The sequence below is a fragment of the Primulina tabacum genome, unplaced genomic scaffold, assembly GCF_025594145.1.
Source record: "Primulina tabacum isolate GXHZ01 unplaced genomic scaffold, ASM2559414v2 Contig434, whole genome shotgun sequence".
NCBI classification, from domain to species: Eukaryota; Viridiplantae; Streptophyta; class Magnoliopsida; order Lamiales; family Gesneriaceae; genus Primulina; species Primulina tabacum.
In genome coordinates this window covers 105,671-117,635 of record NW_027459747.1, presented here as the reverse complement: position 1 = coordinate 117,635, position 11,965 = coordinate 105,671, and the positions used below count along the sequence as shown (strand labels likewise).

General features: G+C 32.6%; 1 pseudogene; it reads right to left on the bottom strand.

Annotated features, from left to right (window-relative positions):
- Positions 1-4,297: 4,297 nt before the first annotated feature.
- On the bottom strand, positions 4,298-10,053 carry LOC142534227 (uncharacterized; annotated as a pseudogene).
- Positions 10,054-11,965: the final 1,912 nt, after the last annotated feature.

Here is an 11,965-nt window from a genome sequence, read left to right as displayed (position 1 = left end):
AATGGTGGATGACTCTCTTTTATAGTACACACTTTGAAACGTGGAAGCCGTACGCTTTTATGATAAATATTATTTAATTATTATTTTAATATAATCTACTGTATTATATTATGCTTTAAAAAAATTAAAATCATATTTTATTTATCATAAATAATATTTTTCTTTACAATAAAGTAAAATCTAATGGAAAAAAAATTTATATACAAAATATACTTTGTAAAAATGATTATTGAACATAATGTATATATTTATTTATAGCAAAAATCATTAATAATAATTTTTCCTTGATAATATAAATTAAATTAGAGTAGGTCTCTTATGAGACTGTCTCGCGAATCTTTATATGTGAGACGGATCAACTCTACCGATATTTACAATAAAAAGTGATACTCTTAGCAAAAAATTAATATTTTCATGGATGACACAAATAAGATATATGTCTCACAAAATACGACCCGTGAGACCGTCTCACATAAATTTTTACCATTAAATTAGATTAAGTACTCCATAACTTTAATTATTGTTTTTAAACTATTATTATTATTTTTAATAAAACAATACATGTTTGATAACATCGACTTTTTAAATGAAATAATATTAGTTAAATTTCTAATTGTTTTCGAGTTATGATATTTTAAAAATTAATATACAAAATTGTATCTAAAATTAAATTGCAGATATACATTCATTAAATTGCATATATGCATTCGAGTTGTTCAAATCCATCCCAAACTTGGTGGTTAAAATCTACTGCGGTGACGATACTGTAGAAGAGGTCCTGCGGAAAAATAGCTCGACGTCAGGATGATAAAAAGTTTAACACCTCTCATTATTATCTTTTTCAATGAAAAAAATGAAAAATAAGAAGGTCGTCTTATTCAAAATCCCAATTATGACATCCCTTCTCTACCACTTCACACCTCGGAACGCACGTTCTTATAGAGATAAACGCTCTTTCACATCTTCTTAACCATCATCAAGAAATATATAATGAGAGCGTGTGCTAGCAATGGTATAATGATAGCGATTCAACTTAATTTTTTAACTTCAAGATAGCTAATAAGTTAAATTTTAACCACTCTCCTAATTACAACAATTATCATCTGCTTCTAATATGAAATTCATCAGAATTTTTAAAATATCATAATATTTCTATAACTTTATATTTTTTTCTCTAAATTTTGGAAACCAGATACCATAAATTATATTATCTTGAAAATCAAAATTGATTGGTGAAAAAAATACACTTCCAGATTTACGTGAATTGATTTTCTATAAGTACAATAATTTTTTTCTCAGATTTATTAAAATAAAATTCTTATTTTATTTGGAAACTTTATACGTGTGATGAATTTATCCACACAAAAAAATTATTTGAATAATTTTAGAAATTAAATGCACATAATTCCTAGATCCCAATTTCGACAAGATGATAAAGGTCATCGTACATTGTATAGTCAGGAACTGACACTTATTTTAAGGTTTTTCTTTATTTATTTTTCTCCTTTTAATATTTATATATCAAATCTAGAAAAATACCTATAAAATAAATATTTTAATTATTGAAAATATTACATCTTTACATTGACAAAAACTTGTGTGACACGATCTCACGGATCGTATTTTTGAGACGGATCACTTATTTAGATCACTCATAAAAAATATTATTTTTTATTGTGCATATCGGTAGGATTGATCCGTATCACATTATTCAATATTTGACTGTATTTTGTTGTTGGCTATCATGCTATCCTATTATTTTCATGACCAAGTTGGCATAAAGAATGTCCACTCTTGTGCCAAAGCTTCTACTAAAAAAAATTGTGGTAAATTAACAAAGTTGTGACTTATATGCCAATGGATTGAGAAAACAATTAATCTCGTCTTTTATTTAAATTGTTTATTATTATTATTTTGAACTGTCTATCCTAAAATCAAAATTATGGATATCACATATAAGCCTACGTTACAATAAAAATGATACTTTCTATATATGATACCTCAGAAAGTACTCGGGTCATCCTTAGAACTTGGTAGGGAGGATCAAGATGTCGGAGTACTCACGCGAGAAATCATTTCGACGTCCACTAAAGTTTTTTGTTCTCAGATTCACAGATCATCCAGTTCGGGTTTCATCATACCCGAAATTACTAGCATGCACATGGAATGAACATATCTTTGTCCGGTAAATTACTCACCCAATTTACTCTAGCATCATCAATATACTTTAATACAATGACCCATTGATCATCTTCTATTAAAATTAAACAAACTTTAATAATTATTTAAAACATGCACTAAATATTAGAAAAAAACTAATAAAAATATATTTATTTTATAAAAAATTTAATTATATGAGAAAAATACATTTTGAATCATATAGTGGCATAGAATTTGTTTTAACCCTTGTTTTTCGGTTCCACAATGGGGGGTGGTCAGGGTGGTGCATATGGTGAAGAAATAAGCCAAAGATAAGGTATATTATCTACATGTTGCCTCACCAATTTTTTCTAGTTCTTCATTATTAGTATTAGCGTTTTTTTTTTTTTTTTTTGCTTTCAGTTGAGATCGAGAATTATTATAATTAGATTTCGAACTCGAAAGTTCGTCTCATATTCTCCAAATAAATTAAATAATTCTTTTCTTTTCTTATTTAAATTAATTGAGAATTTGTCGATATTATTTAAAAATAAAGATGTATTACGCAAGAATTTCATTTTTCATATTATAAAAACGAATTTGCGTCAAATTTCGACAATAAAGGGTCGATAATTAACTAGATTATACCAAAGTGTATGATATTCAAAGTGGATTGCAATAATAAAATTACTTTTAACCCTTACACTTTAGGTTCCATACCACGATTTAAACATTTGAGTTACACTTTTCTTATACGTTATAAATTTTGATGAGGCGACAGACGTTTAATCATACTGCAAAGTAAATGACAAATGTCGTTGACCCGTAAAACACAATATTAATCAATTATCTTTGAAATGAATGGCATACTTTGGTTTCTTGATATCAATTCCCATTGCCAATGGCATTTCTTTATTGACTTTATGAGCCAATCGCATGTTTAAACCAGTCAGAAAAGCCATTGTCAAAAAAGTCTATGCTCCCTCTATCCTCTGTATATCCATTGGAGTTGGGCTCAACACTTATAAAAGTAAAAGAATAATTTATCAATGAAGATAGGAGATGATAACATAGTTTATGTATTGAAGGTGGAATCCCAAGATTCTACCAAATTTACACCTCACACTTGTCTGCCACAATGGATTAGATCTCTTTGACCACATATTTCATTTATTTTTCTATGAGCGAGTCTCTTGTGAGACGGTCTCACAAATCTTTATCTGTGAGACAGTCAATCTTACCGATATTCACAATAAAAAGTAATAATTTTAGCATAAAAAGTAATACTTTTCATGGATGACCCAAATAAGATATATATATATATAACAAAATACGATTCGTGAGACCGTTTCACACAAGTTTTTGTCTTTTTCTATGTTCCGAAACCCAAACCTTAGACAAGGGAAATCCAATTAAATTTTCCAATGTACTTTTTATATCTTGAAGAATTCCCTCGGGTTGTAACTAGACAAGGATGTGAAAATAATTAATACTTTTGACGAGATCATACGTCGAAAACGGCTTTAATTACTCGGGGCATCGTTAAACTAAAATCTTATGGAAAAAATTAGAAAGTATTTGAATATTGTAACACGTACTCATCCCATTAATCAGATCTTAATGATAATATAATTAAAGATAGTTTGCTACTTTGTGAAGAGGATCGGATATGATAAAGCATATAGGGGATTCTACTTGATTAGGTAATATTTTAAACAAAGAAAATCATTAGATTTTAATATATCATTAGCTGTCACAATCACATCTTTGTCAGGCTTAACTCCCGAAATCTTATTGGTTCTCTGAAAAATGTATTAGATTAATGACAAAAACTTGCGTGAGACGGTCTGACGGTCATATTTTGTGAGACAGATATCTTATTTGGATCATCCATGAAAAAAAAATTTACTTTTTATGTTAAGAATATTATTTTTTATTGTGAATATCGGTAGGGTTGATCCGTCTCACATATAAAGATTCATGAGATTGTCTCACAAGAGACCTACACTAAATTAAATGTTGGCAATTGTACTCATTTACAATATGTTTGGATACCATTAAAACAAAAACAAAACTTAAAACTTCAAGGCGATCATTTTCCTCAATTTAAATTTAGTATACAAACATGCACAGTATCAAGAATCTGTTATGAGTAATAATAGTGATTCTGAACATCATGCCCTTGTGTTCAATTTGCAGTTCCATTGTTGAATAAATATAAGTGTAACAGTGTATACATGCATGTAGAATCACCCCGACGTATTTCGATTTCCTGGCACTAAATCAGATATATTTAGCTACAAGGGAAAGCCAGTAAGCCCAGTACCTCGAAATCCCTTCACCAATAGAATATACATCTAGCAATGTTGTCGATCAGCCTCGAAATGATTTCACGTGTTGAGTTCTGATCGTTGTACAACACAAGCTCATCTTCCTCCATAGTGGAACAATGGAATTTACATCTTAGAAGATCCCTTGGTGATATAATTTCTTGCCGAGTACACAGGAAGCAGACCAAGGAGACAACGTGACCTGAATTCGAGCGAAAATTATATATGTCCGTTTATTCTCTGCTGGACATAAGTTCTGCACTTGTTCTATGGTCTGTCTTATTGGTGTCGGAGATATATTGTTGAGTTAGCTTGACTGTAAAGGACCTTGTTCCTGGAAGGGGAAAAGGAGAGTTACCTAAACTAACTATGTCATCTAATTTCGAGTCTTCTGAAGATGGTTCTGCCTTTGAAAAAACATGCTTCAGCTGAGACTTTTGACAAATTATTCGCCCCTTATTCCACCCGGGAAAACAGAGATGATGACAAATCTTTCAGCAAGGAGTAGGCTTCCTTCACAACAGGAAAGTCTCGTGTTATTGAGCTCTTCTCCGTTTGGCCCCGTCTGTGAATTAAGAAAGTAGAACATCCATCAAGAAAATTTCAATAACTTTCAAGGTTCTATTTCTTCCTTTTCCCCACAAGGCAGTGTAGCCACATAAAGAAGACACTAAGGCAGTTCGGGTTCGACAAAAAAGAGCACAAGGAAAGAAATATTAGAAAGTTAGGTGTCAAACTAATATTTTGCCAGACGATTTCCTGATATGTTCAAGAAATATGATGTACCAAAGACATCTAGGATGCCTTCAACTCTTCCCAAGATGTATATTAAATCCACATATATGTGGAAGAAGAAATACTTACACCACGACAACAGAAAACAGTTGAGGTAGATCCTCCCCATTAAATACCAGCTCTTGCAAAACTGTTCAGCCCTACTGATATTGCTGCGCCTGCAGCACCAGACCACATCCTAAAGAAAGCATAAAAAATATAAAAAAGACATTCCACTGCACAATGACTATAAGAAATCAACCAAAGTTAAATGAGAACAATACCCGTGAACATCAAAGGACCATATGAGTTTGTTTTTACGATATAGTTCAGGATACAGCCCCCTTTTTGTTGCTTCATTGAGAACTCTTGCAGCCCTTTCCGTCTCGCCCAAACACCAAAGAGCTTCTAGAATTGTGTTTGTCAAACCGCATCCCTCTGAGTTGAGTTTGTCAAAGACATACTCTACCATTTGCCAATTACTGTCATCGTCGTAGTCACCTTTGATCATCTGCCCAATGACCTGGTGAATATTAGAAACTCTGCTTGTACTCATCTCATTTAGCAACTCATTGGCCTTGTCTCACCTGGCAAAAAAAAAATTCAAGACCTCAGACAAGTTTTCCAAAATAGAGGAACTAATCATTTATTAGATTTCTTCTCAATAATTTCATAAATGATAAACCTTGTTCAAATTCCTATATCAACAATGAATCAAAACATACACTATATCCAGGCACTGAAACTGAATTTTTAACGTGACAAGCATTCTATTGCACATCCAGTTCTGTGTAAGCTGTCAGCAAAATTAACAAGATAAAGAACGGTAAGCAATCATGATAGGTTGATTGGTAGAGTTTAAAAGACTAGCTAGCATCGGTGACAGAGATCAAGGGAAGACGGAAGTGAAGAAAATAGAGACGTAAACGACTTGAGCTCGAGCCGTACTCCCAATTTTTTAGAGTTATGTCATGAATCTTAGATTCAAGCTCAAGCCACTCACAAAGTTAGTTTAATAAATGATCAAATTCAAATTAAGTATAAATGAGGGCGTTGCATTCTACACTATTTTTATTGGACTATTTTTTAGTAACAAAAAAACATGTATATGAACATGAATTTTATTAATTTTCAAATATCATAATATTTCATCACTATACATAATATAGTACATATTTAAAATATAAATAAATAATAAAAGTAATAAAAAAAAAACTTAGAAGCTTTCAAATATGCATGCAATATTATTTTGAGCTCGAGACGAACGGCCACAAGCCAACTTGATTGCTGTTACACCCCTAGGCAGCAAGGAGTCTGTAGGTGAAGTAGACACAAAGGATTATGATTTATAATGTACAAACATGCATGCAAGATTAAGGCTTCAAACGTTTCACTATTATAAAGACAACATAACAATAGAAAATGCATCTTGCAATTATTAAATTGATAGAATATTCTATATTACCGAAGCCTAACCTGTCAGTTTTTGCATACACTGCCAGCATCATACAACAGCACAAGACATGCACTTGGCTGTATACCCAACTGCTTAATCTCCTGAAACTGCGCCTCACTCTCATCAACAAGACCGGCAAAACAGTAGACACTCAAGGCCGCCTCGAGTGTATTCATCAGGATCACAACTTACCTTTTCCATGTCAACGTAAGCCTTTATGGCCTCTTCAAATTGGCCTCCCTGCCTATAACCTTCTATCACACCATGAAATGAATATCTATTTCTTGGAACACCGAACTCTCCCAATCTTGACAAAATAGCTTCATTTTCCTTGTAAAGTCCACCTTTTGCGAAAGTATGACTAAGAGAATTGAAAGTATCAATTGTTGGCATGCTTCCAATTTCATCCATTGTGTTAAACGCGACAAGAACCTCCTCATACAATGCTGCCTGCAGGCCATAAGCATCAATCACCCCAGTGTAAGCTTTGGAACTTGGTACTAATGCTTTCTCTGATGGATCTGGGTTTTCTACACGCCCAAACGCAGCGGAAGTTTTAAAATTTTATTTATTTTGACAATCAAAATATGTTTTGCTTTGGGCGCTCGTATGATTTTATCATAAACATTCATAGGGTGTTAGGATTATACCTTTGGTGAATAAATCACTGGACACCAACCGATCCGATATAACAGATCTGGCTAATCCCTACGATCTTTCTTCAAGAAATCCTCCGTCCACGACTAGATAGTGTGTTCCTCTTTCAATTTGCACTAGAAAAATATGGAAGATATTTTGCGTAGGAGAGAAAAATAATTGAGAGAAGGCACAATAATTTTTTCTTTTCAAAAGTTGGCCGATTTTTTATTCACTTTGAGGTGAGATTCTCGAAATCCTTTTTGTGGTGGCTGTTGGTTTGACTTTGCAACCTTTATTTATAATTAGATTATAACCTAATTACATGGGCTTGATTTAATTAATTGGGCTAGTCCAACTAGTTTAATTAATTTAATCAAAACCCATCAAAATTTTAATTATATATTATATTGAACTTGTACTCCTACAAGCCCATTAAATATATTACCCATCATATTTAATTTATTAATTAATAAACTCAACTTTTGAGCTTAATAAATTAAATACATTATAAATTCAACATTTGAATTTATTATTTAAATAATAAATTCAACTACTTGAATTTTCATCACCTCCAAAATTTAATATTTAATAAACCCAACATTTGAGTTTAATAAATTAAATTCTCAAATTTTATAAATTCAACTTCTTGAATTTATTCTCTCAAAATTTAATTATCATAAATTCAACTCCTTGAATTTACTATATAATATAAATTCAACTTCTTGAATTTATTCTCTCAACGGGAACAAATAATCTAGTACTTGTGTGACCCTCAATGGTTCAGGGATACAGCTTGCCGTGGGTTCACAACTCTTTGTGATTCAGGACATAATCCTTTATTTAGGCTTACCCTAGTTAGCCCCATTCTTTTCATCAATACCTTGATCAAGAATGTCAGAACTCATTTCTGATTGTACCCATCGGATCATGGTAAGAGCGTCTAGTAGCATCGCCCCATGATCCCCTAGGTATCACTGATAGTGCCTGCAAGAATCAGTCGATTATGATTAACGTACAGTACGGTCCCTTCATCCCATATATCACGATCGAATCTGCAACCATTGGTTCATCGATGGTTGCATATTAATTCGATAACTATGTGATAACTATAATAGCGGCATCGCGTGTACTATTTGGAGAACTCCTTCTCCAACGTACATCTCGTACTCTGGCCAGAGATTCCATGCACTATTATTTCATCAGATCACACAGGATATCCACACCCGTAGGTGAGCGGTGAATCCCCGACTACAATGCACTGGCTCCTATATGTGTCGCAACTGTACCCAACCTCGCCACCTGATGACTCTCCTGGAGCCGGTAAACGAGTCAAAGCACAGCCCTAGCATATAGAGCCTCAGTGTTGTCTCGGGTCGTAAGGACTAATGGTGTACAATCATAACCACGGACTTATCCTCTCGATGAATGATAACCACTTGGAAAGTCCGAGGGAGGGTTGTTCGGTATAATCATCATATGACTACCCATCTGCATGTTTGGACATCTCTATGCCCTTACCAAGAAACGCAGTACACAACATCACAGATGCTAGTCTCAAGCTCAAGCGACCTTTATCCATGTTTTAGGCGGCTGAATCGACTAGGAACATATTTAGATTATACAGTGTTTACAAACGAGTTTCAACATCGAATTACGATTCATTTGTATTAAAGTATAATCAAGGTCTTTATCTATGTTCGGCATACACCCGGCAGTCTGCATTTGCCTAAACACCCCCGTGTGGCATCTTTTATGTTCCCTTTTCGTGAATAAGCCTCCAACAACTCATTATAACTCATTATATCTGGCAAATTCCCACCTGTCTCCATCTCCCTAAGCAACTCCGAAACCTTCTCCAACCTCTAAAACTTCCCCAAAGTCTCAACCAAATAATTATAAGTCGTGATATCGGGTAAAACCCTACTCTCATTTATCGTTCTAAACACCATCTCTGCTTCATCTCCTAACCCTCTTTTAGCACAAGCACTCAACAATGTATCATAAGTAACTAAATCTGGCTGATCAACCCCCTCGTGCCGCATGTCCCCGAACAAACTCAACAATCCCTCCCATGAATACCCCCCTCGCGCACACGAATTAATGACAGTATTATAAGTCAAAATATTGGGTAAAATTCTCTCGCTGTTCATTCTCTCAAGCAACTCCATGGCAGTCTCATACTGACCATTGCGACCATTTACCGAACTTTTGAAATCGGTAGCGTATTGTTGTTTGTCTTTTGCTGAACGGTCGAGCACCTATGAATACACGAAAAGTGACGGCTTGTTATAATATAATGAATTTTTTTTGTTATCACCAAAACTAAGACATCTAACAAAAAATATTTTAATATCTTTTCAATGTACGAGGATTGATGAACAAATATTTCTTCCGATAAATGTTGAATTTGCAATCTAAGTCAAAAACTTATCTTTCTCCAGTCTTTCATCTCAAATCTACCTTTTTAATAGTTATAAGTTTTGGTAAGTGCTTCTGGAGACACTATGATTAAGATTTATGTAATCAACATAAACTACCACAATTGTAAAATCATCATCCGTTCTTGTAAAAATGCATGGACAAATAATATCATTTGTATAAATTTCTTCTAGTATATATTCACTATAGTGATTGTACCACATGCGATCGGATTGTTTTAATCCATATAATTACTTTTGTAACTTTATCGAGAAAATGGTCGTGGGGTTGTGTCATTTGATTCTGGTGGTTTAAATCTTTTAGGGATTTTCATGTATATGTAATTGTAAAAAGAATTATATAAATGTGCAGTGTCCACATTCATAAGTTGCATGCCCAATTTCATTGAGTATCTATTGAGTTTGAACTCGATCTTGTCGGTATATAGAAAAAAAAAAGTTTTTCAGTTTTAAGAAATTGGTTGGTAGATATGTAATTTTCCATTGAATTCAAGTTCAAATCGAACTTTAACCGATATTTTAATGAACTACTTGCACGCACACAGTTCGACTCTCATAAATGGCAAAAACTTGTATGAGACGGTCTCATGGATCGTACTTTGTGAGACGGATCTCTTATTTGGGTTATCCATGAAAAATATTACGTACTTTTTATGCTAAGAGTATTACTTTTTATGCTTAGAGTATTACTTTTTATTGTAAATATCGATAGAGTTGACCCGTCTTACAGATAAAGATTCGCGAGACCGTCTCATAAAACACCTACTGCTCATAAATTTGTTCTTTGAATTGGGTTAATGATTTGTTAAAATTTGTTTCGAACTTGATATATAATTTTATATTTGATACTTTTATGTCTGACAAGCAATAGACTATAAGCTATCAACTAAACTTGATGAAATTTCGAAACCTATTACAAAGTAAATTTTATCAATCAAAAAATAATATTCGATCATAATTTTTTTAGCTATGGCCTATGTAACATCAGCTATGAATACTACATTTAGTTTTTTTTAACGTTTTTAAATTTAATTTTTGATTCAAATGTAATTTTTGAATATATATTCCAAGTAATACATTGCTCTTATTTTGTATGCAAATATAACATTGTGACTTGTTAGTTAAAATAATTATTTTAGTAATTTATGTTGGATTTCGAAAATGCTAAGAATCTTGATTTTGATGTTAACAATTTTTGTAATTGTGTTTCTAACACATTTACTCAAGTGTGAAACTATTAGATATCCAATTGGAAGGCCTGAGAAGTTGGAACACAAATGAAGTCGAGTTGACAATCTAGAACTGAAGTATTTTGATCATATATCACAAACGCATGATCCAACAACAAAAGGTGTTGGAAAGTCAACTCAATTATCTAAAAGTCATATCTCGGGCCGGACATTTTATTTCGGATGTCATATATGGTAAACGGACGTCGCAATGTCAAGCTGGAAGTCACGAATACAACAAACAGTTAGACTTGAGCAGTTTTGGTATTTTGATAATATATTTCAGCTCAATTATCATAATGGAACAATTCAACATGAGTTACAAAGATATGACAAAGATATACAAATCATCTGCCAAAATCAATGTCTGAAAATGAGTTAAGAAACTAATAAACTATGATGAAGTTTATGGTTTGGAGCACGGATACAGTTGACGTCTAGACATGAACAATGCTGGTATTTTGAGCATAAATCTCTCATAAAATACAAATTGAGTGATTCTTGATTATCTGGAACTATAATAAAGAGGGATACAACTTTCATATTCATTATGTTACCCTTAAATTGATGAACCAAGATTTATAATAAAAAGAACCAGACAGCTATACTTACATTAACTCGTATACAGTCTTGTATAAAACACATCAAATGCATTTCGATATAAGAATTCTTGGAACATATGCGGTTTTTTGGGGGAAAAAAAATGTAACTACTCACTCGTTTGTTTTAAAAACACAAGCACATAAAAAAAAGTGGAGCTATTTAGGGGTTTTTGGGACAATTTTTTAGATTCGATCGCTAAATTAAATTTAAAGCCGTGGATAAATTACCATGTTTCGCTAAAATTAACGACAACTTCAATATTCTGTCACTAGATTAGAGACAAAATATTAAATTTGTCGCATTAATTATATAGTAATTGTTTTTCAAATAATTATGTATCTAATATATTTCAACGAA